The sequence below is a fragment of the Eschrichtius robustus genome, chromosome 8 (assembly GCF_028021215.1).
Source record: "Eschrichtius robustus isolate mEscRob2 chromosome 8, mEscRob2.pri, whole genome shotgun sequence".
NCBI classification, from domain to species: domain Eukaryota; kingdom Metazoa; phylum Chordata; class Mammalia; order Artiodactyla; family Eschrichtiidae; genus Eschrichtius; species Eschrichtius robustus.
In genome coordinates this window covers 2,984,432-3,010,288 of record NC_090831.1, presented here as the reverse complement: position 1 = coordinate 3,010,288, position 25,857 = coordinate 2,984,432, and the positions used below count along the sequence as shown (strand labels likewise).

The 25,857-nt window shown below is 48.9% G+C and overlaps 1 protein-coding gene across 5 annotated transcripts in view; it reads left to right on the top strand.

Annotated features, from left to right (window-relative positions):
• Positions 1-22,775: 22,775 nt before the first annotated feature.
• Positions 22,776-25,857, top strand: part of GRB10 (growth factor receptor bound protein 10) — a 207,913-nt gene continuing 204,831 nt past the window's right edge. For 2 of the 5 annotated variants that reach the window (XM_068550222.1, XM_068550229.1), the window contains exon 1: positions 22,776-22,845. The gene's annotated coding sequence lies outside the window, so the exon portion shown is untranslated. Of the gene's footprint in view, positions 22,846-23,198; positions 23,508-23,602; positions 23,716-25,857 lie in introns of those variants that run through there. The other 3 variants (XM_068550223.1, XM_068550224.1, XM_068550225.1) reach the window with 3 other exon arrangements.

Here is a 25,857-nt window from a genome sequence, read left to right as displayed (position 1 = left end):
GCAAATGGATTTCACCAGCTTCCTCCATCTCATGGATATAAATATGTTTAGTCATGGTCTGTATGTCTTCACACTGGACTGAAGCTTTCCCTTGCAGACAGGCTACTGCCTTTTCTGTGGCTAAAGTCCTTTTGGGTGGCTCGCTGTGGTTGCAGACCCCAAATTGCAACCCTTTGTTCATCTCAAGTAAACCCATTTATGTTGTAGAAATAACTGTAGTCTATTTGTTTTAGGTCAACACACATCATCATTAAATTGCTTAAAACCAATAATAAAGAAATCTTAAACGCAGCAAGAGAAGAAAGAACACATCACATACAGAGAAGCAAAGCAGACTGTAGACTGCTTGCCAGAAACACACAGAAGTAACTCAGACAGAGAAAGACAAACACAGGCAGACTTCGTTTTGTTGTGCTTCACTTTACTGTGTTTCACAAATATTGCTTTTTTTACACATTAAAGCTTTGTGGCAACCCTGCATTGAGCAAGTCTATGGGCACCATTTTTCCAATAGCAGATTCACAGTACAAAAAAATATCCTTCCTTCAGGAAGAAGGAAAATGACACCAAATGAAAATCTGTGTCTACACATAGGTATAAAGGATATCAGATGCAAATATGTGGGTAAACAAAAGATCTCTTTTTCTGGTTTTTAAAAAGCCTTTAAAATATAATTGACTGTTTAAATCACTCCAAATACAGATGTCTTGTGGGGTTTATAACACAGGTAGATGTAAAAGGCACGACAACGATGCCCAGAGGCCAGGAGAGGAACTGGAGTGCCCTGGGGGCAGGTTCGTGGAGTGACATGAGAGGTACCCTACCACCTCATACCCACGTCTTCCTGCACTTGGACTTGGGGAGCTAGTTGGAAATCCTGGTTTCCTTCTGAGCTTTGAGAGACTATGGGAAGGTCTACTAATGTTTCTGAACCTCGTTTTTTTCTTCTATCAAAAAGGGATAGAGATTTTTGTCATTGCTACTCATGCGGTTCACAAGAATTTTAGAAATTCAGAATCTCGGGCCCTAACCCAAACCTACTGAACCAGAATTTTCATTTTAACAAGCTTCTCATATGACTCATACACAACAAAGACTCAACGCGGGAGGACCCAGTTGGTGGAGAACAGAATCTTTACATGAACACACTGCTTCCCTGGACAGTGATACTGCTGCCAGAACACAGGCCCCCAGGCATGCATCCTGCACTAATGGCCAGCATGATTTCAAGACCGACCGATGATGTCAGAGCCATTTTTAGACTTTGCTAACAGGCCCTGTAGGTGAGAGGGAAGTGCCGGGTGTGTGTATCACAACTGCAGCAGAGGAAAGTGCTGGTGGTGACCAGTGGTGAGGGGTGCCAGGCAGGGCTTGCCCCCTGGCCCACCTGTGTCCTGCCAGGTCCCACTGTCACACCGGAATGCCAGTCAAGGCTTTGATGGATGCTTGGCATCATGCGGGTCAAAAGCTCTTTGGTGGACAGTTTTTTGCCTATCTTCTTGTAAACCTGTGGACAGCAACTTCTGTAAATGTGTATGAATGTTTGTCTCCTCATTAGCGGGAGAGTGGATTTCCTGGCAGGGGATCAGGGCAGGGCCTTCCTCTGTGTGGGGGGAGCAAAAGGGGAGGCACCAGCTTCTCTTCTCAGGAGGTACCAGGTCCTACTCTTGTCTGGGGCCACTGAGTTCAGCCCCATAGGGTCTGGAACATGTCAGTGAGGTGCTGCAAGGCTGCAGGTGGATATTTAAGCATCTCTGTTTCTTTCTGTAGCACAAGACAGAGGGCAGTCCTGTTTTCCAGGTGGTGCTGCTGTCTTTCCCATCTTGAGAGAAGGACAAGTAGCCCCTGGTCACCTGAGGGCTTAGGCTCAGGGCCAAGGGTTGTGAGTTTCTTAGTATGTGTGTGTGTGTGTGGGGGGGAACCTGGTCTGGGGTTCCCACTGCCTTATCCTCCTTGAGGTGTGGATGGGCAATCTGGCTCTGGTAGCCAGTTGGAAGTGAGCTCTTTGCAGTTGGATATTTATTCGTGTTGTCATCTTCTCAGCCACTGGCTATGGTTCCCTTGCCTCTACAATGAGGGGTCCAATTCCACAGTTTGGGGTGGGGTTCAAGAATCTACTTTTAGGGGAGGGATCAAGATGGCAGAGTAAGAGGACATGGAGCTCACCTCCCCTCACAAACACATCCAAAATACATCTACACATGGAATAATTCTCACTGAAAACTAACTGGAAACTGGCAGAATGCCTCCTGTACAAGCAAGACTGTAAGAAAGGTACACATGTAATCTGGTAGGAAGGGAAGAAAAACATCAAGTCAAGACCTGTGTCCCTGGGAGGGGACCCAGACGAAAAGGGAGATTACATGGGTGGAGATCCTCCCTGGGGAGTGAATGGCTCAAGCCACAGACCGGACACCCAAGTCCTGTGGTCCTACCTGGGGGAGATAAGCCCCCTTGGCTGGTTGGAGGACCACGGGGACAGATAGAAGGGCTGTGGGGAGTCTGGACTCCACTTGCGAGGAGTGAGCGCTCTGGCTGACCCCAGAGGCAGGGTGGAGAGAGGTCTGCTCTAGTGGCTGCTTCTGTGGCCACCTCGCTGTGTGCCTCAGCCCAACCCAAGCGAATGCTCTGGCCTCCCTCATTCCCCGTCACACCATGGCACTGGACCTGGGGCAGCCAGGACTGGGGAAAAGACTCAACAGTGTGACGCAAGGTGACCCAGTCCCAGGATAGAGCCTGGGTGTTGGTGGCCATTGTTGGTGCTCAGTCAGGCGCTGCCCCAGAAGCCGCCCAGACCTCTGACAGCGGCCCCTGCAACACAGATACGCGCAGAGAGTCCATGCAGGTCCCACCTGCCCGGGAGTGTGGTGCCACAACAGGGGGAGAGTGGCAGAGGCTGGGGGCACTGATCAGCTGTGAGGGACAAAGGGGACTTGCACCTGAGGCTGCATCTGAGCGTTGCCTTGGGCTCCTACACAGGGAGTGCATCAGACCTCCTGTGCACGGGCCACACTTGCTTCAACACTCCTCTTCTCTGGGGCAAAGGTCCTGGTGCAGGATGAGAGGGAACATGCACACTTAAAAGGAACAGAGCCAGACTGTGCCTGACCCTCAGGGTTTCTGCTCCAGCAACTTGGGATCAGACCCTGCCCCTGAAAGGGCAGTGACACCCACTGAGCAGAGAGGAAGTTCCACCTCACACCTGGCTCTAGCTCTAGCCCCTTCATCCCCAGCCCCATCCCCTACCAAGGTGAGAGCTGCCAGCACACCCTGAGGAAGAACATGACTGATGTCCAGGTCAAATCCAGTCCTCCCACCAAAGGCACTGGGCACATGCAATCTGTATAGGCATGCTTCCCCATGAAAACACCCCTTCAAGACCGTGATAGGTAACTGTTTCACCTAAATTCATAAAGGCAGAGAGAGTTAAACAAAATGAGGAGACAGAGGAAATAGTCTCACGGGAAAGAGAAAGAGAAAAGATAACCCCTGAAAAAATAAATAATGAAGCAGAAATAAACAATTTACAAGATAAAGAATTTAAAACTTTGCTAATAAAAATGTTAACTGAATTAGGGAAAAGAATTGATGCAAACAGTGAACACTTTAGGAAGGACCTAGAAAATATAAAAAAGGCCCAATTAGAAATATAAAAAAGACTCCGTAAGAAATGAAGAATTCAATAGCTGAAGCAAAAGACACACTGGAAGGAATGAAGAGCAGAATAAATGATACAGAAGGATGCATGAGTGATCTGGAAGCTAGAATAATGGAAATCACCCAATCAGAACAGCAGACAGAAAGATAAATTTTAAAAATTGAAAGCAATTTAAGAGATCGCTGAGAAAACATTAAGCATACCAATATTCGCATGCTAGGAGTACAAGAAGAAGGGAGAAACCAGCACAAAGATTAAAGACAAAAAATTATAAAAGCAATTATGACTACAATAAACAGTCAAGGGATAAAAATGAAGATGGGAAAAATAATTTCTTTGTATCATCTTCAGAACACTTCCAAATTCATTCTACAAGGCTACCATTACCCTGATACCAAAACCAGACAAAGACAGTACCAAAAATGTGAAATTACAGGCCAATATTTTTGATGAATACAGATACAAAAATCCTCAACAAAATAGTAGCAAACCAAATCCAATAATATTTAAAAGCATCATAAACCATGATAAAGTTGTATTTATTCCAACTGATCTGAACTGATGGTTCAATATTTGCATATCAATCATTGTGATACACCACCTTAACAAAAGGAAAGATAAAAATCACATAATCATCTCAATAGAAGCAGAAAAAGCATTTGACAAAATTCAACATCTCCTTCATGATAAAAACTCTCATCAAAGTGGGTACAGAGGGAACATATCTCAACATAATAAAGGCCATTTATGACAAACCCACAGTTAACATCATACTCAATGGTGAAGAGCTGAAAGCCTTCCCTCAGGAAAATTCAGAAACAAGACAAGGGTGCCCACTTCACCACTTCTATTTAACATTGTATTGGAAGTCCTGCCCACAGCCATCAGACAAGAAAAATAAATAAAAGCCATCCAAAATGGAGGGAAGAAGTAAAACTGTCACTATTTACAGACAATGTGATACTATATATAGAAAATCCTAAAGCCTACACCAAAAAACTACTAGAACTGATAAATGAATCAGCAAGGTCGCAGGATACAAGATTAACATAGAGAAACCTGTTGCATTTCTATACACCAGTAATGAATTATCAGAAAGAGTAATTTTAAAAATCCCATTTAAAATTGCATCAAAAAGAATAAAATACCTAGGAATAAACTTGACCAAGGAGGTGCAAGACCCATACTCTGAAAACTATAAAACCTTGATGAAGGAAACCGAAGATGATACAAAGAAATTGAAAGATGTCTTGTGCTTTTGGACTGGAACAATTAATATTGTTAAAATGGCCATACTGCCCAAAGGAATCTACAGATTTAATGCAATCCCTATCAAAATACTCATGACATTTTTCACAGGACTAGAACATATAATCCTAAAATTCATATGGAACCATAAAAGACCCCGAATTGCCAAAGCAATCTTGAGAAAAAAGCACAAAGCTGGATGTATCACCCTCTAAAATTCACACTTTACCTACAAAGCCACAGTAATCAAAACAGCACAGTTGGCACAAAAACAGACACATAGATCAATGGAACAGGATAGAGAGCCCAGAAATAAACCCACGCACATATGGTCAATTAATCTACAACAAAGGAGGCAAGAATATACAATGGAGAAAAGATGGTCTTTTCAATAAGTGGTGCTGGTAAAACTGTACAGCTACATGTAAAGGAATGAAATTAGAATCATTTCCTCACACCATACACAAAAATAAACTCAAAATGGATTAAAGACCTGAAACCATAAAACTCCTAGAAGAGAACATACGTAGAACATTCTTTGACATAAATTGTAGCAATATTTTTTCAATCTGTCTCCTATTGCAAAAGAAATAAAAGCAAAAATAAACAAATGGGACCTAATTAAACTTAAAAGCTCTTGCACAGCATAGGAAACCATTGACGAAATGTAAAGACAACCTACAGAATGAGAGAAAATATTTGCAAATGATATGACAAACAAAGAGTTAATATCCAAAATATATAAACAGTTCATACAGCTCAATATCAAAAAAACAAACAACCCAATCAAAAAATGGGCAGAAGACCTGATTAGACACTTTTTCAAAGATGATATACAGATGGCCAACAGGCACATGGAAAGATGCTCAGCATCTATAATTATTAGAGAAATGCAAACAAAACAACAAGGAAATATCACCTCACACCTGTCAGAATGGCTATCATCAAAAAGTTGATAAATAACAAATGTTGGCGAGGATGTGGAGAAATTGAAACCCTCCTACAGGACTTCCCTGGTGGCGCAGTGGTTAAGAATCCGCCTGCCAATGCAGGGGACATGGGTTCGAGCCCTGGTCCAGGAAGATCCCACTTGCCGCAGAGCAACTAAGCCTGTGCGCCACAACTACTGAGCCTGCGCACCTAGAGCCCGTGCTCTGCAATAAGAGAAGCCACCACAATGAGAAGCCTGTGCACCACAATGAAGAGTAGCCCCCACTCGCTGCAACAAAGACCCAATGCAGCCAAAAATAAAATGTAAATAAATAAATTAATTTAAAGAAAAAAGAAACCCTTCTACACTGTTGGTGGGAATGTAAACTGGTGTAGCCACTATGGAAAACAATATGGAGTTTCCTCAAAAAAAATAAAACTAGAACTACCATATGATCTAGGAATTCCATTCCTGGGTATATATCCAGAAAAAAATGAAAATACTAATTTGAGAAGATATATGCACCCCAATGTTCATAGCAACACTATTCACAATAGCCAAGACACAGAAGCAACCCAAGTGCCCATCCACAGATGAATGGATAAAGAAGAAGTGGTACATATATACAATGGAATACTACTCAGCCATAAAAAAGAATGAAATAATGCCATTTGCAGCAACATGGATGGACCTAGGGAATATTATACTTAATGAAGTAAGTCAGACGGAGAAAGGCAAATACTGTATGATAGCACTTAGATGTAGCATCTAAAAAATAATACAAACAGATGTGTATAGCAAAACAGAAATAGACTCACAGACCTAGAAAACAAGCCAGTGGTTACCATTGGGGAGAAGGAAAGGAGGAGGGGAAGTTAGGGGTATGGGATTAAGAGATACAAACTACTATGTATAAAATAGATAAGCAACAAGGATCTATTGTATAACACAGGGAATTATAGCCATTCTCTTATAATAACTTTAATGGAGTATAATCTGTAAAAATACTGAATCCCTATGCCATACACCTGAACCTAACATAATATCGTCAATAATATATGCTTCATTAAAAAAGAACCTATTTTTCACTATTGCCCCAGGTCATATTTACTATCAAGGAAACTGATGAAATATTTTGTGGAACATTTGATTCCCACAAAACAAAACCTACAGCTCCTTTTGAAGTCTGGGGAGAGCCCCCATGAGACTCCTGGAGGGCTCCTTAGAGACAGATCACTGCCATGTTCCCAGTCAGGAGGTTCGGGCAGGGCCCAGGCTCCCAAGCAATGCTGATCTTGCTGATCAGAAATCTCACTTTGAAAACACCGACTTAGGCAGTACTTTGCAGTTTACAAAGCCCTTTCATGCATTCTATCTCACGGAACCCAAGCTACTAAAGAATTGCTAAGTCAAAGCTGCTTGGATTCCAGGAGTCCTGTGAGTAACATTGGGGAATTGGGACACAGCTGACAGGGCCAGGACCTCGAAGAGATTTTAACTGAGCACATCTTTGCTCCAGGCACTGGTCACCATTGGTTCAGAGAAGTTAAGTCACTTGACCAAGGTTGACCAGCTCGAAAGGAGAAGTCAGATTTGAACCCAGGCAGTGGCACTGCCTTTCCTACACATGACAAGAAAGTACTTGGTGTTCAAAAATACTTGTGATATGAAGCCTAGGTACCGGACCCTGGGTTAGCACACTTCCTCTGGTTTTATAGAACGGAGGCTCAGTCAGTGCACTGACCCACACTGGGAAGCTGCAGAGCAAAGAGCCTCCCTGCCTCACGTCCCCCCTCCATCTGTCAGAAAGGACTCCTTTCCCTGGGGTACCTTGGCCTCCCAGCAAATCTCCATTTTCCTCTGTCCATCACTTGGTTTCTACTGCTGATTCACATATGATCTCATGGCCTTGTCTTGCTGCTACCTCAGTGTGAACTGGGTCAGTGTATCCTTATTTCCCAAACAGATGCCCTCGGGCGGGAACTGGAGGTGGGCGCTCAGTCGTGCCAGGCTACCTCATCAGTCACCACTGGCCTCCGATTTGCTACTGGGGGTCAGGTGACCATCTGGGGCCACCCAGCTGGGCAGGGGAGAGAGGCGTGGCCTCATCTCAGGAATCAGAGCCCACGGCGTGAGCAGTGTCTGTCCACTAAATGAGTTAGCATGACGTTGACCTAAGAAAAATGTCGAGAGATGATGCCAAGAGTATCTAGTTACAGCTAAATCACACAGATTTCCGCTAAGCCATCTTCTGCTTGCCACAGCACCTTGGGCCGTTTCCGCAGAGCTGGGCATGGGAGAGGCTCCCAGGGACTCTGCCCAGGTAGGGGGGCTGAGGGGCCAACATCCCAGGCTGAGTGCTGCTACCCAGAGTCATGTCCTCTGGGGTCGAGACAGACTGCACAGCACACCTAACGTTTTTAAATGGGTGTAAATGTGGTTTAAATAAATGTCAGAGGCGGTTTTACTCAACAGAATCTGTAGCAGGCAATGCACTGTGCACCCAGGAGGTGGGGGGCTGCAGGGAGCCAGCTGACATCTCCTTCCTTCAGCAGTAGCTCCATCAATGGGGGGCCTGGAGAGTGGTCCCATTCTTCTCACCTGTACAGACATTTCTGACATTGAGCTGCTCATGGAATCAATGCCACGATGGCAGCTCGTTTCAGCAAAACGTATGTGAGCCCCACTCCACCCGGGACACAGAAAGCACAGGTGTAAACGGTGAGAGGAACCAAGGGGCCCCTGTGGTCTGATGGACAGAAAGCAAGGACCCACTGGTAAGAGTACAAACAAGGGGGCACAGAGCTTTGGAGTCAAGATCCGGAGTGTTTGTATGGAGGCTTCCGGCCTCTAAGCCAGTGGTTCCCTAAGGCCAGCATGCCAGGCTTGCCCACCCACAGGGTCTGATCCAGTCGGCCCGGGTGAGGCCCAGAATCTGCATTTCTAACAGGCTTGCGGGAGGTGTAGACACTGCTGGCCCGGCGACCACACTCAGAGCTCTGCTCGGCGTAGCTGGGGCGGATCCCTCTGCGTCCTGCCAGGCAACTAAGCAGGCAGTGACAGTGTTCCAGGCCGTGAGAAGAAAGTGGGGAGCAGGTCGGGTCCCCCCACTCGTAATGGCAAGTTCCATACTGGACCTGCCGAGACAGGTCTGTGGGTTGAGAACCTGAGTCAGCTGAGGACATGCTGCCCTGCGGTCATCGGCCAGTCGGTGAAAAAGGGAAGTCGTGGAGGCGGACGGGAGACTCTGAGAAAAGGAGGATGGAGGTGGCCAACAAATACAAGAGAAGATGCTCAGCGTCTCTAATGATTAGACAAATGCAAACCAAAACTACAATGAGGTATCACCCCACTCTAGTCAGAATGGCCATCATCAAAAAATCTACAAACAATAAATGCTGGAGAGGGTGTGGAGAAAAGGGCACCCTCCTACACTGTTGGTGGGAATGTAAGTGGGTGCAGCCACTATGGAGAACAGCATGGAGGTTCCTTAAAAAACTAAACATGGAGTTACCATATGATCCTGCAGTCCCACTCCTGGGCATATACCCAGAGAAAACTCTAATTCAAAAAGATACATGCACCCCAGTGTTTATAGCAGTACTATTTACAATAGTCAAGACATGGAAGCAACCTAAATGTCCATCAACAGATGAATGGATCAAGAAGATGTGGTACCTATATACAGTGGAATATTACTCAGCCATAAAAAGGAACAAAATAGTGTCATTTGCAGAGACATGGATGGACCTAGAGACTGTCATACAGAGTGAAGTAAGTCAGACAAAGACAAATATCATATAACATCACTTATATGTGGAATCTAGAAAAATGGTACAGATGAACTTATTCGTAAAGCAGAAATACAGTCACAGATGTAGAGAGCAAATTTATGATTATCAAGGGGGGAAGGAGGGTGGGATGAATTGGGAGATTGGGATTGACATATATATACTATTGATACTATGTATAAAACAGACAACTAATGAGAACCTACTGTAGAGCACAGGGAACTCTACTCAGTGCTCTGTGGTGACCTAAATGGGAAGGAAATCCAAAAAAGAGCAGATATATGTATACGTATAACTGATTCACTTTGCTGTACAGCAGAAAGTAACACAACATTGTAAAGCAACTATACTCCAATAAAAATTAATTTAAAGAAAAGAAGAAAAGAAAAGGAGGACGGACGCCCGGAGAGCCAGACCACCTCATCCTCCTGTTCTCCCCTCCCTCCTTCCTCCTCTCCCCCCTACCGGGTACTCCCCTTCCCTTTCCCTCCCTCCCTCCCTCCTTTCTCTCTCCCTTCCCTCTCTGTCTATCCCTCCCAGACACACACCTTGACAGTCTGTCCTCCCTAGTTTGCATTTACCATGTTCACATGAGCCTTGACAGCACTTAGACTGTGGATGTGTCAGGCACGTATGTACTTTCTCAAGTTCTCTTTGCAAGGCCCACCCTAAGCTCACACCTAGTCTGGACTGTGGGTGACCCTCCTGGAGGCTCTTAGTCTCGGGCCAGCCCAGTACCCTCCCTTGAGGTCCTCAGCCTTGGTTTCTGGGGGAGGGGGCAGTGCTAGAACCTAGAAGAACAAGGGAGGAGAAGGTGACAGCAAGGATGCAGGCCAAAAAGAAGCCAATTCCTACCCCCCAGAGGGCCGAGGCTGGCCTTAATTAAGAACGTGTCCTAAAGGCCTCTGGTCTGGAGGAATGTTCTGAGGGTCAGCACACATGGGACCAAGGGGCTTTGTTTAGGTGGAGGGGAAAGTAAAAAAATCTCCTTATTCCATAATCACACCTTATATTCCAGCTGGGAGCCAACCTGCCCTCTGACCACAGCTGCAGGAGTGACCCCAGGCGAGGCCACGGGAAAACCTCTCTCCCAGTCCAAGTCAGTGCCCAGAAAATCGTGAGCCAAGAAGATGGTGATGGTTTCTGGATGCTAAGTTTCGTGAGTGGCCTGTGAAATTCCTTTGGAGACAAAATCAAACTAAATGTGGTGCCCTCTACGGTCAACCTGCCCCATCACACCCCCTCCCAGGACCTGCAGCCTCGTGTGAATTTCGAGTTGGACCAAAGAGATGGTCCAACTCCTCTCCTATGGTATGAACCATGGAATCTCAGAAGGGGCTGCTGGCAATGGAAGAGGGGCTGTACGATGATTTACCGGCCAGCGCTGATGGACCTGTGACGACCTGAAGGATGCCCAGTCAGGAGAAGCAGACACTGCGGGGCAGGTGCTGGCCAGCAGGCGGGAGGGCAGGGAGAAGCCAGGGCGTCCAGAGCTGCCCCTTCCTCCTTCTCCCGGCCCATCCCCAGAGCAGCCTCTCCTGGGTGACCCAAGTGTCTCTCCTGATGAGCGAAGGGAAGGCAGACTGCAATATTCTAAGAGATATGTAAAGGAATTAAAAATAAAAAAAGCAGCTTGCCCAAAGATGTTTATTGCAGTGTTGTTCAGAGCAGCAAAAAAATCGGAAAGGGCTGAAATGCCCCGTTCCCCCACCCCCACAAGACGAGCCTGGGGAGGGGCGACGTGTAGAGAAGGGTGCCTGCAAGCAGCTTGGAAGAAAACTGCAAACTCCCTCCCAGCACCTGGAGATGGAAACACTGCACACCATGATGCTTGGGAAAAGGCAAAAGGTTATATAAATAGTTGACATTTTCAGTATTTTTAACTGTTCCTGTAAACTTGTGAATATCAGGGAAATTCACATGAAAGGAAAGCTCTTCTTTCACAGGAGGCTATAAAAAGAGAAGCTCCGCACTGACCAGCATGGCTTTCTCTTTTCCTCTCCTCAGCGCATCTCCACCAGCCACTCCCTCCCCTGTCTGCCCTGACTGGTATCTCCAGGGCTGTGTGAGCACCCCTCAGGGGAGGAGGGGTCAGAGGGCCCAGCTCAAAGCTCAGCTCACAGGCGGCCCTGCCGGCCCTTCGGAGGACCTGTGAACACAAGAGGGCAGGGATGCGACAGGCCGTCTTGTCCCAGGCAGGAGGCAGAGAAGTGCTTTCCGTGGACACTGTCACCTGACTCATGAGTGTTGTTCGACGTCTCTTCCTCCCCCAGAAGGAAGGCAGCAAGGCTTGTACCAGGTCGGGCCATCCTTCTGGCAGGAGAAGCACAAAGAGTAATGTTCTTGGGGGCTGTGTGGATCCCCAGCGTTTACTGATGGCTCCCCACCTGTGTGCTATTACCTCCCCCGGGTTCCAGGTGGGGAAAGAGGGCCGAGGAAGTGCCACAGCAAGCACCAGAGCAGGACGGCACCTGCTTCAGGTGTGGCTGGTCTGAGCATCACCGAGGTGCCTCGCAGGTAACAGTTCTAATAAACACTGACTCAGCACACGCCCTGGGTCGGGACCTGGCTGGGGACTCTAGGTGCTTTATCTAATCAATTTCATCCCACTGTAAGTGATCCTGCCTTACGTCTGAGGACACCGAGACTCAGTGCGATTGGGTGAGCTGCCCAAGGCCCCAGTTAAGTGAAATCTGTGCTCTTCACCATAACAGTTCTCGGCGGCTCTTCTGGAAGAAGAAGCTGTCCTCTGTGTTGTTGGAATGGGCACATCGTCCTCGAAAGACCCTAACGTGGGTTCAGCGACAGCGCCAACTCTTGGGTTGGGTGGGGGCCCTGTGTAGGTGTCTTTTGCAGTTAGTGAGGGCATCTGGCGTGCTCTGGGACATGTGATTCGGATGCCAGCAACAGATGTGGGTGACCTTATTCCCTAGAAAGTTCCCCAAAGCAAAGTGTTATTGTGCGTCCTCTATATCTTTTTCAAAGACGATACAAATAGAGCATAGCAGAATGCCAAGGGCATCTTCTGGAAACACCCAGGCTCTGCTGTAGCCAGAGTTTTCCCACGGGATCTGGGGGATAAGGTGACAGCCCTGAGCCTCAGGAGAGTGCTGGTCCTTTTCCAGCCCGGCCGGCGGGTGCAGCTTCCCGCGCAGTCCCTGGGCAGGGAGTACGCTCCGTAGATGGTGTGATCCTGGAGCCCGACCTTGCGCATGAAGGTCTGGAGTAGCCTTGCTGCCAGGACAGAAGAGCAGAGGCTTCTGGGCAGCAAGGTGCCGCTGTGCTGCTGCTTCTCTTTAGTGGGTGTCTTCTCTGCGCCCTCTGAGTGAACATCTCTATCCGTCACGGTGCTTTAAGCTGCGAAGAAAAACAGCAGTCGGAAATCTCCACGGTGAGAACATGCACTGGCTCTTGGGACCAGAAGCCCAGGGCCGGGTGGTCTAAGAGGACTTCACGGGCTGCGTTCCCTTCGCTGCTCCACTGGGAGGTCCACGGGCCGGCTTCCTCCTCAGCCGGCCCCCGGGAGCCAGGAGGGCTGCCAGAGCAATGGGGGCTCCCTGCTTTCCTGTTCACAACCCGTGGTCCACAGAGAAAGGACCCCAAGTGGTTTTGTCCAAAGGGACACCTGAAGGGGCCCCATGGAGGAGCTCAGGACACAGGTCCCGCATAGATGTGTATCCAGGTTTTCTGGCCTTGGGGCATCTGCATTTTACTGCCCACAGCTCTTGACCTCCCAACTCACTCCCTGCGGGACCGAAGCCCTGTCTTGTCCTTGGCTGGGCACTGAGGACCTGCCATGGACTTTTCCCCGTGACTGCACCTGGCAGCCACCTCCATCCCCTTGCCCTACGATGGATGCTCAAATGCCACCTGGCGTCTCATCATCAGGAGGGTCACCCACTTGCAAGAGTCCTACCTCCTGTGGACTTCCGGGTTTGCTGCCTGGCTGCATTTGCTCCAGCTGGCTTCTGTCTTCTCTAGGGATGGCTCCTCCCACTGCCTATTTCTGGGTCTGCCCACCTGTGGGTGCCTCTGGTCTCAGACGGTCAGAATTCTCAAGCTAGCATCCAAGCCAAGTCCTCAAACTCCCTAAAAGCTGGCAGTGGTGGGGGGGGGGTACTTTGCAGGTCAAAATCCCGAACTTGAATAAAAAAAGATGTCATATCTTCCTCCACACTGGACTCAGGGCCACAAAGAAATGAGATCACGTTTTATGATCCACAACACAGATGAGAGCCCCTTTCCTGAAAGGGGAGAAGTTCACTATATTGAAATCTAATTGCAGAATTTTGCCCAAAGAAATCTCACTAGGTCACATATTTAAATAACCCATTATGTGGAAAATAATAAAATGATGAGAAATGACAGTGGACACAGCTGGGGAAGGTGGACGGGGGTGGGACTTGGGTGAGACAAGGGTGGCTTTAAACCCTAGCGCTGTCATTTACTGGCTAGGTGAACTTGAGAAGTCAGCTAGCTTCCCTGAGTCAGCTCTCTGGACTATAAAATTGGGAGGATAGTTGGTGGGAATGTATATTGGTGCGGCCACTATGGAAAACAGTATGGAGGTCCCTTAAAAAGCTAGAAATAGAGGTATCTTATGATACAGCAATCCAATTCCTGGGCATATATCCAGAGAAACTCTAATTCTAAAAGATACATGCACCCTAATGTTCATAGCAGCACTATCTACAATAGCCAGGACATGGAAGCAACCTAAATGTCCATCAACAGGTGAATGGATAAAGAAGATGTGGTACATATATACCGTGGAATAGTACTCAGCCATAAAAAAGAATGAAATAATGCCACTTGCAGCAACATGGATGGACCCAGAGATTATTATACTAAGTGAAGTAGGTCAGAAAGAGAAAAACAAATACTATATGATATCACTTATACATGGAATCTAAAAACATAATACAAGTGAACTTATTTACAAAACAGAAACAGACTCACAGACATAGAAAACAAACTTATGGTTACCAAAGGGGAAAGTTTGGGGGGGGGAGGGATGAATTAGGAGTTTGGGTTTAACAGATACAAGCTACTATATAAAATAGATAAACAACAAGGACCTACTGTATAGCACAGGGAACTATATTCAATATCTTATAATAAACCATAATGGAAAAGAATATGAAAAAGAATATATATATATATATATGTTTAACTAAATTACTTTGCTGTACACCTGAAACATTGTAAATCAACTACACTTCAATAGAAAAAAAATAGCACCGTAAAGCACTAAATAAACACTTATTAAATGTGAAAAAAAAAGATTGGAAGGATATTTACCTCAAAATGTATTGCTAGGATTAACTGAAATAGGTATATATATATAAAGTATGGTGTATAGTGTGAGGTATGCCGCACAGCTCTCGCCTGCCTGGGGTGAGGCAGCTGCTTAAGAAAGGGGGCTTGTTTTGAGGACAACGAAAAAGGAGGAGAAGATGAAATAAAAATTAAGGGGAAGAAGAAGAGGAAATACTGAGTTTCTCCGGGAAAAATCTATCATAGAGTCCCTCAATTTTTTATTTATTTATTTATTTATTTATTTTTGGCTGTGTTGGGTCTTCGTTTCATGCGAGGGCTTTCTCTAGTTGCAGCAAGCAGGGGCCACTCTTCATCGCGGTGCGCGGGCCTTTCACTATAGCGGCCTCTCCCGTTGCGGGGCACAGGCTCCAGAAGCGCAGGCTCAGTAGTTGCGGCTCACGGCCCCAGTTGCTCCGCGGCATGTGGGATCTTCCCAGACCAGGGCTCGAACTCGTGTCCCATGCATTAGCAAGCAGATTCTCAACCACTGCGCCACCAGGGAAGCCCGTCCCTCAATCTTTAAATCTTATGAGTTCTAAACAATAATGGTCCTGGGTGACACTTACCTCTGCACAAAGAAGAAAGACTTTGCACGTTATCATAAAACACGATTCTCCTCTGTGCAGCTGACACCTTCACACGTGCCCGACAGAAGCACCGGCCCCAGGATGGACGCCCACACTCCCCTGATCCTTGTTCACCTGGACAGGGTTTCTTCCTCAACAGCGAGGGCTGGTTGCGGGATGCTTATCAGCTACATCTCCAGGATTAGCTGTTCTATTTTCTGTGAGTCTCACACCACTTGCAGGCAGATTAATCCTCGTAAAGAATGTACGCTGACTAACTGAAGGGGTTTCTGGTTTTAGCAATTTAAACATTAAGATGCTGCCTTAGGGCTTCCCTGGTGGCGCAGTGGTTAAGAATCCGCCTGCCAATGCAGGGGACACGGGCTCGAGCCCTGCTCTGGGAAGATTCCACATGCCACAGAGTAACTAAGCCCATGTGCCACAACTACTGAGCCTGTGCTCTAGAACCCGCAAGCCACAACTACTGAAGCCCGCACGCCTAGAGCCCGTGCTCCGCAGCAAGAGAAGCCACCGCAGTGAGAAGCCCGCGCATGGCAACGAAGAGTAGCCCCCCACTCACCGCAACTAGAGAAAGCCCGCCTGAAGCAACGAAGACCCAACGCAGCCAAAAATAAAATAAATTTATTTAAAAAAAAAAAAAGATGCTGCCTTAAAATCAGTCACTAACCTTCTCACACACCACACCAGCTACGCTTGCGAATACAAAATCTTCTGTTGCTCTAGATCAATTTCACCAATTAAACAGTTCTGTTCTTATTTTAGATTCTCCTATTAGCTCTTGAACGTTGGTTATTAAAACCATAAAGTGTACTGGGCTGAAAATATATTTCATTAAGGAAAGTTTGTACATATTAGTGGTTAATTAACTTCTAATTGAGTGAAGGAGCTGACCTGACTTTAAGTAGTTGAAAAGGAGCTCCTGATTTAGAGGCATGAGCGAGCATACTTAGGGATTCAGAATTGTATGTCATCCCCCAGATCCTAATTCCCAGGATGCTTCTTCTACAGGAGGTGGGGTCTTGGCTTTCCACTGCCACAAGGGCCATGTCCTTTTGTCTAGAGGTGGCTGGCTGTCCATTTACCAGCCACCCCTCTGAACCTTCTTTCTTGTTAGGTTAAAAGTGCCCGATGCTCACCCCACCCCAATCCAGAGGTTAAAAGTGCCCGATGCTCACCTTTTTAACTTTTGCTGCTAGGGCATGGGCCCGAGACCATATTCTGGCCACATGAGAAGAAATCTCCTGGAGCCTTCTGGAAGGAGGCAAGGGAGGAGGAGTGTCCCCGTTCTGCTTGTGAATACAGCTATAAGGGGCACCAATGTCTGGAGCTAGACCTCTACACCAGGGGCACCGTGACCTCTACATCAAGGGTGACCAGGGCCCTGGGTCATGGATGACGGTGGCAGGCCCTGCTCTGTTCCCTGCAGCCCAAAGCATCCTGAGGGGCACGGCATTCTTTCAACTAAGACGGAGATGACTCAGAATGAGAACGGGAGGTGGAGTGCAAAGGCTCCCTGCCCACGCCAGCCACAGGCCACGCTGAAGGAGGAGCAGAGGTGCCCTCCCTGCGAGCCGGGCACCGTGCTCACCGCTGCCCGTGGTCTCCACAGCCTCATCCAAGCCTAGAGCCACCAGAGGGGCTGCCTGAGAAACTCAGCCTGGAAGAAACACGTGGCTCACGGGAGGCCATCTACGGCTTTCTCAAAGTCCACAGCCACAAGACACCGATGGAAGCAGGATTCCCAGGCAGCTCGGCGGACCCGCGGCTTTCCGCTCTCCCCTGTGGCGGGGCCATGGCCTTGGCAAAGCAGCAAAGCAGCCTGGGGTGAACCTGCATGCCCCACAGCCAGGCTAGGTGGCCCCAGAAATGGCTGCCATGTGGGAATGGGGACCGCTTTTGCTGGCTGTGCTGAGTTTTCAAGGGAAGATAAGACTGTGATTTTAGGCAAAACATTCAGGCTTTTAACCCTATTCTAAATATTTTAAGCACAGTAGAGACCACCCCCTTTCTCTCCCCTACCAAGCCCACCAAAAACGTGTTGACCACAGTCAGCTCGTGCTCGGCTGCCCGCGGGAGTTTCCTGCGCTTCCTCTCCCTCCCCAGCTCCACTTCCGCTCTGCCAGGAACCTCCAGTCCCACCCACGGCCTTCAAGTGCCTGCCTCCAAGAGAACCTCTTGTCCTCTCCGTCACAGGCCACCAGCAGAAGCCCCCCAGCTGGTCTCCTGGCACCACAGTGAAGCCAGGTCGAGCCATGACACAGCTGGGATCCTCCAAGTCCTGCAAGTCACCCAGTGGAGCAGGCAGACATCTGTATGCAAAACAAAACAAAACCTTGACCCTCACCTCACGTCATCATGCAAGAGGGAAGAGATATGGGAACATATGTATATGTATAACTGATTCACTTTGTTATAAAGCAGAAACTAACACACCATTGTAAAGCAATTATACTCCAATAAAGATGTTAAAAAAAATCAACAAAAAAAAAAAGGACAAAAAAACCTAACTCATATTGGATTACAGAGCTAAATGTAAAGCTTAAAAACTGTAAAACTTCTAGGAGAAGACATAGGAGAAACTTGTTGCAATCCTGGGTTAGGGAAGAATTTCTTAGATGGGATACAAAAAAAAAAAAATGCAAAAGGATAAATTGATAAATTTTAACCCACAAAATGAAAAGCTTCTGTTCTTTGAAAGATACTGTTAAAAAATGAAAAAGTCTGGGAGAATATATTTGCAAAACACATATCTGCTAAAGAACAGGTATGCAGAATATATAAAGAATGCTCAGAACTCAATGATAAGAAAACAGTGTAAAAAAAAAAAAAAAAACGGGCCAGAGATCTATACTTCAGAAAAGAATGTATATGTATAGCAAGTAAGCACGTGAAAAAGTGCTCCATGTTATTTGCCGTGAGGGAAACGTGAATTAAAATCAGAATGAGACACCATTACATACCAGTCAGGATGGCTAAAATTAAAAAGGCTGACAACACCAAGTGCTGATCAAGACACAGAACAACTGAAACACAGGTTTTTTGGTGCAGATGCAAATGGCACAGTCACTTTGAAAACTGCTTGGCAATTTCTTACAAAGTCAAACACATTTCATTTGACCCCGAGATCTCACTCCTACTTATGTTCCCAGAAAAACCCGCATAGCCTTTTTATTCATAATTGTCCCAAACTGGGACTAGCCCAAATGACCATCAGCTAGTGAATGGATGAACAAATTGAGGAACATCCATACACGGAATAGGAATCAGCATTGAAAAGGAACAAGCTGTTGATTCACGGATTGATACGGATGAATCCAAAGGCTGCATACTGTGTGATTCCATTCATGTGACAATCTTGAAAAGGCAAAATCATTAGGACAGAAAGCAGCTCAGTGGCTTCTGGGTGTGGGGAAGGTGCACGAGGGAACCTTTGGGGGAGATGAAATTGTTCTACATCTTCACCCATGTCATGGTAACACAACCGTATACCTTTACAAAACGCTGCAAAATACGAAGTTTTCTGAAGGCAAATTAAATCTCAATAAAAACCAGACTTAAGAAACATCTTTCAGGTGACTACCTGGTTGTAAAGTCATCTGATTCAAGCTTCCTCAGGAAAAGGAGAGTTTTATATATTGAGACATCATAAGGAAAATGGGTTTCATGGAAATTTGACACAAGGGGGACAGGAGCCCAGGCTCAGGGAGACAGGAGAAAGAGGGCGTCTGTCTGGGGCTGACTTTCAGCCTCTCCCTTCACAGACTGAGCCTGGAGCAGTCAGTTGTTCCTCACCTGGTCTCCGGGGCCAGACCCGCTGCGGATCCCAGGTGCAGACATCTGTCTGGCCCGTCCTTCCACCCACCAGCAAACACACACCTTGGGCCAAGTGCCATCAATTGCTGGGTAGGGACCAAAGAAGGGTGTGGGTATTGGGGGACTATGGACAGTTCCACATGGGGTGAAACTGTGCCGGTGGACCCGAAACAGACAGATCGGACCCTCCCACCACCTTTGGGATAAAGTAGAAACGCCAGAGCATGATGGAGAAGTCCCTCCTTACTTTTGCATCCTGGTGTCTCGTCAAGCCTCCTGATGCCCTCGTTTGCTCTGGCCCGGTATTTTATGATGAAATGCAACTACTTGGTAAGTTCTTTCTTGGCTCTGGTAGGGCCCGGAAGTCTCCCTCCATCTGGGAGGCCTTTTCTTTGGTTCCCTCTTTGTGGAACTGACCATCTTGGATACTCCGGGACTCGCTGGGGCACTGCTGCCTCTAGGAAGCCCTCCTGGAATGCTGCCAGGCTCCCCACCTTTGTATGCCAGGGGCAGCCTGTACTTCTTATCCTGACTGCAGATGGGTCCCACCCCCACCAGTCCTTACCGCTGACCACCGGTTTCCAGCACTGCCTCCCTGGTGCACCCGCCTGTGTCCAGTGGGGCCGCAGGCCTGGCCTCCCCCGACAGGAGCGGGAGTGAGGCCAGGCCGCTCTGGCCAGAGAATTTCACTGTCAGGGTGCCATTCACCTCATGCTCTTTTCCTCCATCAAGGCTGTTGGCAACGTTTGAGCCGGAGCCCGGGCCCCAGGGCGCAGCATTCACGTCCTCCATTCATTTGCTCTGCTGATGCATTCACTTGCAGGATATGGCTTCCCAGTGATGACACTGGGCGCCAGGCACTCCCCCTGCTGGGATGGCCCTAGTGAGCAGCATCTGGTTATCCTTATCCCATGCCCACAGTCAACAGGGGAGAAGGTATTAGTCAATTCATTCCTAATTATAATTAGTCTATCAAATTCTCTGCTTTCAGCTGAAGGAGCCTCTAGCACATCCTTGGATAACTGAATTCCTCACGATCACGAAATCCCGTTTTCTGTCCTGACACCTAACTGCTGCCAATGCATCTCCCTCAGTGAAGCTCTTGAGCCCAAAGCCACACCGCCTGGCTGGTTCTCCAGGGAAATTTGCATCCCGCGTGGCTGTACTGCAAGGTGGCGGCTTCCATCCTACTGAACAGGAGCGCGCGGCCCAGGGGCATTTAGAATTTGCAGCAGGGGAAGGCACTAAGCTGCAGTCTGCCCACAGGATCGGCTGGCCCGGATCGCCACACAGGGGACAGCTGCAGCTTCTATCGCCACAACCAGAGTGACAAGTTCATGAACTTGGATCATGTAGTGGTGCTGAGTGGGCCCTGCCCAGAAGGATCATGCAAGGTCTACGCGGAGCTGGGAAATGTGGGGAATGAGGGCCTGTCCTAGGAATTCTGGGGATTGCTGTCACCATGAAAACACTTGAGGACATTTATTTTCATCCCTTCTCAGTGAACAGTAATGTTTGAAAACCCATACGTTTTCAGGGTCCTACAGTGGAGGATCTTGGGATGGAGGGGAAAGAAATACTGTAAAAGACATGGTCAGACCAACTGGCAAAGCTGGAATATGGACCAAGAATAGATACACATATTTTATCAATATAAAGCTACGGATTTGGTAACTGTACTGTGATTATGTAAGATAACATACCTACTCATAGGAAAGACATATCAAAATATACAGGGGTAAGGGGTTATATTAGGGTATGGAACTTACCTACAAATGATTCAGGAAAAAATGTCTATGTATAAGGTGCTTTTCAGATACCTATAAAAGCCCGCTGAGTATCAGGCTTTCCGGCTGGTGCAGGCTCTCCTTGCTGATTGGAGCCTTTGGCAAAGCTGTAAGAGTCAAAGCTCATACAACTTTCGAGAAGTGGCCCAACTCTTTTTTACTCTTCTTTAATTTGCTCTGGATCCTTTGTCTACAACAGGAGTCTTTGTGCTTAATTTGGTTCTTCCAGGAACTAAGCTCCTTCACATTATTCTCTCTAGATTTTCATCCTTGGGGTTTTCTGAACTTGGACCAATGGGGAGAGATTTTCTGGAGGCTTATTTCAGTTACAAGAAAGGATGAACTTTCATGGATAAATCAGGCCAAAGGTGGGAAAAACAAGAGCTATTAAAAGTGCCCTAAAGGGTTTTGGCAGAATCCTTATTCTGCACCTACCAGCTACTTGACCTTCGGCAAGTTATCTAACCTCTGGGAGCTTTGGTTTCCTAGTCGTGCAGTGGGCATCTCCTAGTAACAAGTTCAGAGGGTTAAATAAGAGGATTAATGAAAGTTGGGCACAAAACGCATGCTCAGTAAAGGTAAGCTATTATTGCAGCTGCTTTTATAACATCAAATCCCAGAAAGACATAATTATTATTATCCTATTTGTATTATAATTTTGATTCGGTAGAGAGATTAATAATCATATTAATGACAATGGTTTCCACGAATTCAGGGGTTCCTTCTTACCAGTCGCTTTAAACACCACATTTGACCCCCAGGACATCACTCGGAGGCGGGCTTATTAACCCATTTCAAAGATAAGGACTTCGAGGCCCGGTGGCATTAAGAAAATATGCAGGGCCTCCCACTCCACCCGCGCTCCGGTGCTGGCACTCAGATGGGGAAACCGTGGCTACGAGAGAGTCTAGGATCCAGACCCGGCTGGAGGCGAGCGGACACTCGAGCCCAGGTTTCCCGGTCCCGGGAGGGACCGCAGCCCACGGCACAGCCCGTGCAGCCACCTCTCCTCCGTCCTGTCCTCTCGCTGCGCCCGGGACGGAGGATCGAGGCCGCACAGTTCCTTCTTGAGTTTCAAAGAATTCGCTTGCAAATTGCCTTCCAGGACAGGTCCGATGTGTGTTTCGAGGACGCCCCAGCCTGGGTGGTCGGGGTCCCGCGTCCGGGGGTCCCGGGGGCGGGACGAGGCGTCCCGGCGCCCCCGCCCGGCTGCGGGTCCCCAGCTCCCCGCGCCGGCCCCCAGCAGCAGCAGCGGCCTCCGGGAGCTCCGGCCCCGCGCCCCCCGCGCCCCGCCCTGCGCCCAGGCCGCGGCCCCGCCCGCGCTGGCGCCCCCGAGCGGTCCGGACGGCGGCGGCGGCGGGAGGAGGAGCAGGAAAAGCGACCGGGGGAGGAGGCGGAGGCGGCGGAGGCGGAGGCTGAGGCGGCGGCGGCGGTGGCGGCGGCGGCGGGCGGGTTTAAAGCCCATCGAGGGGGTGGGGAGGCCGGGAGGAGGTAGGGAGGGACGCGAGCGGCGCGCCGCGGTGGGCTGGGCGCTCGGAGGCCGCGGAGCCCCGCGCGGAGCCCAAAGTTTGCGCGCGGTCCCCGGGCGGCGGCGCGCGGGGGCCGGGACCGCCCTGCGCGCCGCCCTCGCCCCGCGGGACCCGCGCCGCCCCGGCCGCGCCGAGGGTCGCGGGCGGCCAGGCGGAGGCGGCCGGGAGCGGCGCCGCGGCAGGTACGGAGTTGGGCGGCGAGCGCGGCGCCAAGTTACTTTGTGGCCGGCCGGCGGGCGGGCGGCAGTCCCGGCGTCATTGTCTGCGCGCGGGCCGCCCGGGCCGGGGACGCCGGGCGCCGCGGGGGCGCGGCGGGCGGAAGGGCGTCGCCTCGGGCCGGGGGCTGCGGCGCGCGAGGGCGGGGACCCGGCGCGGCGCGCGGCGTCGGCGACCCCGGGGAGCCGGGGAGCCCGGGCGACGCCCGCTGGAGCCCTCCTGTCCGACGCCGGCGGCTCGCGGGCCGGACCGGGGCTGGGGCGGGGGTGGGGGCCGCGTCACCGGGCGGTCAGGGCCAAGGCCGCGCTCCCGGGCCGCCCGGAGAGTGGGCGCCGCGCGCCCCTGCAGCCCCCGGTGCGCCCGCGCCCGGTCGGTGGGGCCGGACCCTCCCGAGCCGGAGTGCACCCGGGCCTGGGATCTTTCCCTCTGGTTCTGCCGGTGACCCCGCTGCCCGGGCCTAACCCCAAGTCGAGGGCGCGCGGGTTAGCGGCCCGCCAGCCGGGGAAATGTGATAAGAGCCGTGCCGTTCACAGAAGGCAGTTTCTGATGCAACTCTCGGCCTCTGCGATCTCCTCTCCCCACGCCTGCCTGGCGACGGCCCTCGAGCATGTGCGTTATGGAAATGAGGGTATTCTCCACTTTTTATTGTGTTCGTCTTGTCTTGGGGTTGGAAAAAACGCCAACTTTCTGTCGTTTGCATTGACGAGGCGGTGGGTCACGTAGGGGAGCCACAGGTGACTTGGCTCGGGCCCGGACCTTTTCGGCTGCTTTCTTGCAAACGTTGTCCCCAGCTTCATTCAAGAGATGAGAAGAAAAGACCCAAACAAGTAGCGCTCGTGAGTAAACACGCGTTATTGCACAACTTTCTCTTTGCTGCTGTTTACGAGGCCAGGCCCAGGACACTTTGTTTCTGAAAATGCTGATTCAGCCGTTTGGAGCCCCCGAGTTTCAGAAATGGTGCTCTCTCTAACGTTTCGCTGAGTTTTACTAAGAACACATGTTGTTAGCACGGCAACAGGCGTTGACTGGGGTTTACAGCACCAAGCTGGACGGTTTTCACAAGAGTTGACCTAGAGTTCCCTTCGTTCTTTCCAGGAGGAAAAATGGATAGGATCTAGGTTTCTGTAGCAAAAGAAGTTATGACTTCTGGCGATGGTGGTGTCTTTTACGGTAGTATTTTATTAGGGAAAAAGCTCTGAAACCAAAGTGTTTCCAGGAATGATGGTAGATGACTGCGTTTTTCGGTTAAAAATCAGAACTCTAGGATTACTGCATATAATATTTGAGTTTTATTGAGGACCCTTGAAAGAGAAGGACCACACAGGCCAATCCCAGGATTACAGGGAGAGAATTTGAGGACAGAGAGAGTCACACACCCAGCAAGCTGCTTGCGTAATTGAGAACTGTAGCGAGGGATACTTCTGTAGCGTTTCACGGTTTACGAGACACGTTCAAAGCCTAATTGCTTTAAATCCTCTACAGCCTCCTGCTACCCATTTTACAGGCATGGAAACTGAGGCTCATGAGATTAATTGGCATGCCCAGGATCACGGGGCCAGCAAGTGCCAGAGTTATCACCAGAGCCTAAGCTTTGGGGTTTTTTTTTTTTGTTTTTTTTTTTTAAGCTCTGTTAGGTTCCTCCTTCTGTACAGGTGCATCTGCCTCTAAAGGAGAAATGGCCCTTCCCCATGCCGGTCACACACCCGGAGAACCAGGAGGCTCTGTTACCATTCCCGGGGCTCCCAGCCTTCCAGATTTTTGCCCTATCACCAGGCTATTATCAATGCCTTCTTTTGTCCACTCACTTTTTGTGCTTAAATCCACATTTAGTTTGGGAGGAAACTTTGATACCCACGAACTAATGAGTCTGAAACAGTAGTTTTGTTTATTGTCATTAAAATCACGTTTTAATAAAAGCTGTGTCCCCCTAAAGTCATGTATTGCGTGTTGCCCATGGTCTGCACTGCTTTGGGGGCAGCAGTGGACTGGGCAAAATGCCTTTCACTGTGGTCCAGGAACGCGGAGCTGGGCATGTTCATGCCAGCTACTCGTCCAGGGCTTGTAGGGTGGTAGCTGCCAGGATCGGAACCTGGGGCAGCCCTGGCCCAGTTACAGTGACCATCTCTGTGGCCACTGACCCTCAAACGGGAGAGAGGAGCAAAGCCAGACTCTTAAGAGCTGTTCCCGAACTTTTGATTTGGATGATGAGGCTGGTCTAAGACTTTACAGCGTATAGAAACCAGACTCCTGCTTGGACAGAGATATCTACCGTGCCTTCACCTTCATCTGACAGCTTTAGAAATTCTAGGTTGGTATATTTGATAAAACCTAATGCTTTCAAGGCGACATAATTTAAGAAACTTATTTCCTTGGAGTTCTGTCCAACTCTTAACCACAGGGGAAGAGGACCGTGCACAGCGGTTGGCTGGCCTGCCTCTCAGAACTGTGAGACTGACCGCAGGGAATTCTGTCCTGCTTCATGGGGAGAAGCGTGTGCGTTTGCAGCTCGGGCTGTGATCCCTGTGTCTGTTTCTCAGGCCGTTAAACCAAGGTGGAATCGTGTGGGCCCATAAGGAGAAAACATTTGCTATGCCTTTCTTTGAAGTAATCAGTCATATGTTCAGAATTTAACTAAAACTTTTCCTGCCAGTTGAGAATTTATTTCACCTGTCTTTACTTTTTGCTTAACTGGATGTATGGGAGATTATGGAAGACGTTAGGGCAGTCAAGCGACTTGGTTGGCAAGGCTTGGCAAACTGGTGCTTTGGGGATCTGGGAACCTCCTACAAGGCCTGTGTGCTAACTTTAGTGTTTATAACTGATCACACCCATTCAGGTGCTGGCTGGTGTTTACTTTGTGTTAGCGTTTTATGGCACATTTCTGGGGAGCTGTTTCCCCACCTTCTCCATCCAGCGTCCGTGCTCCTGGCGATCATGGGTCTTGTTAACTGTAAGGAGATGAAAGCAGGTGAAGCTTA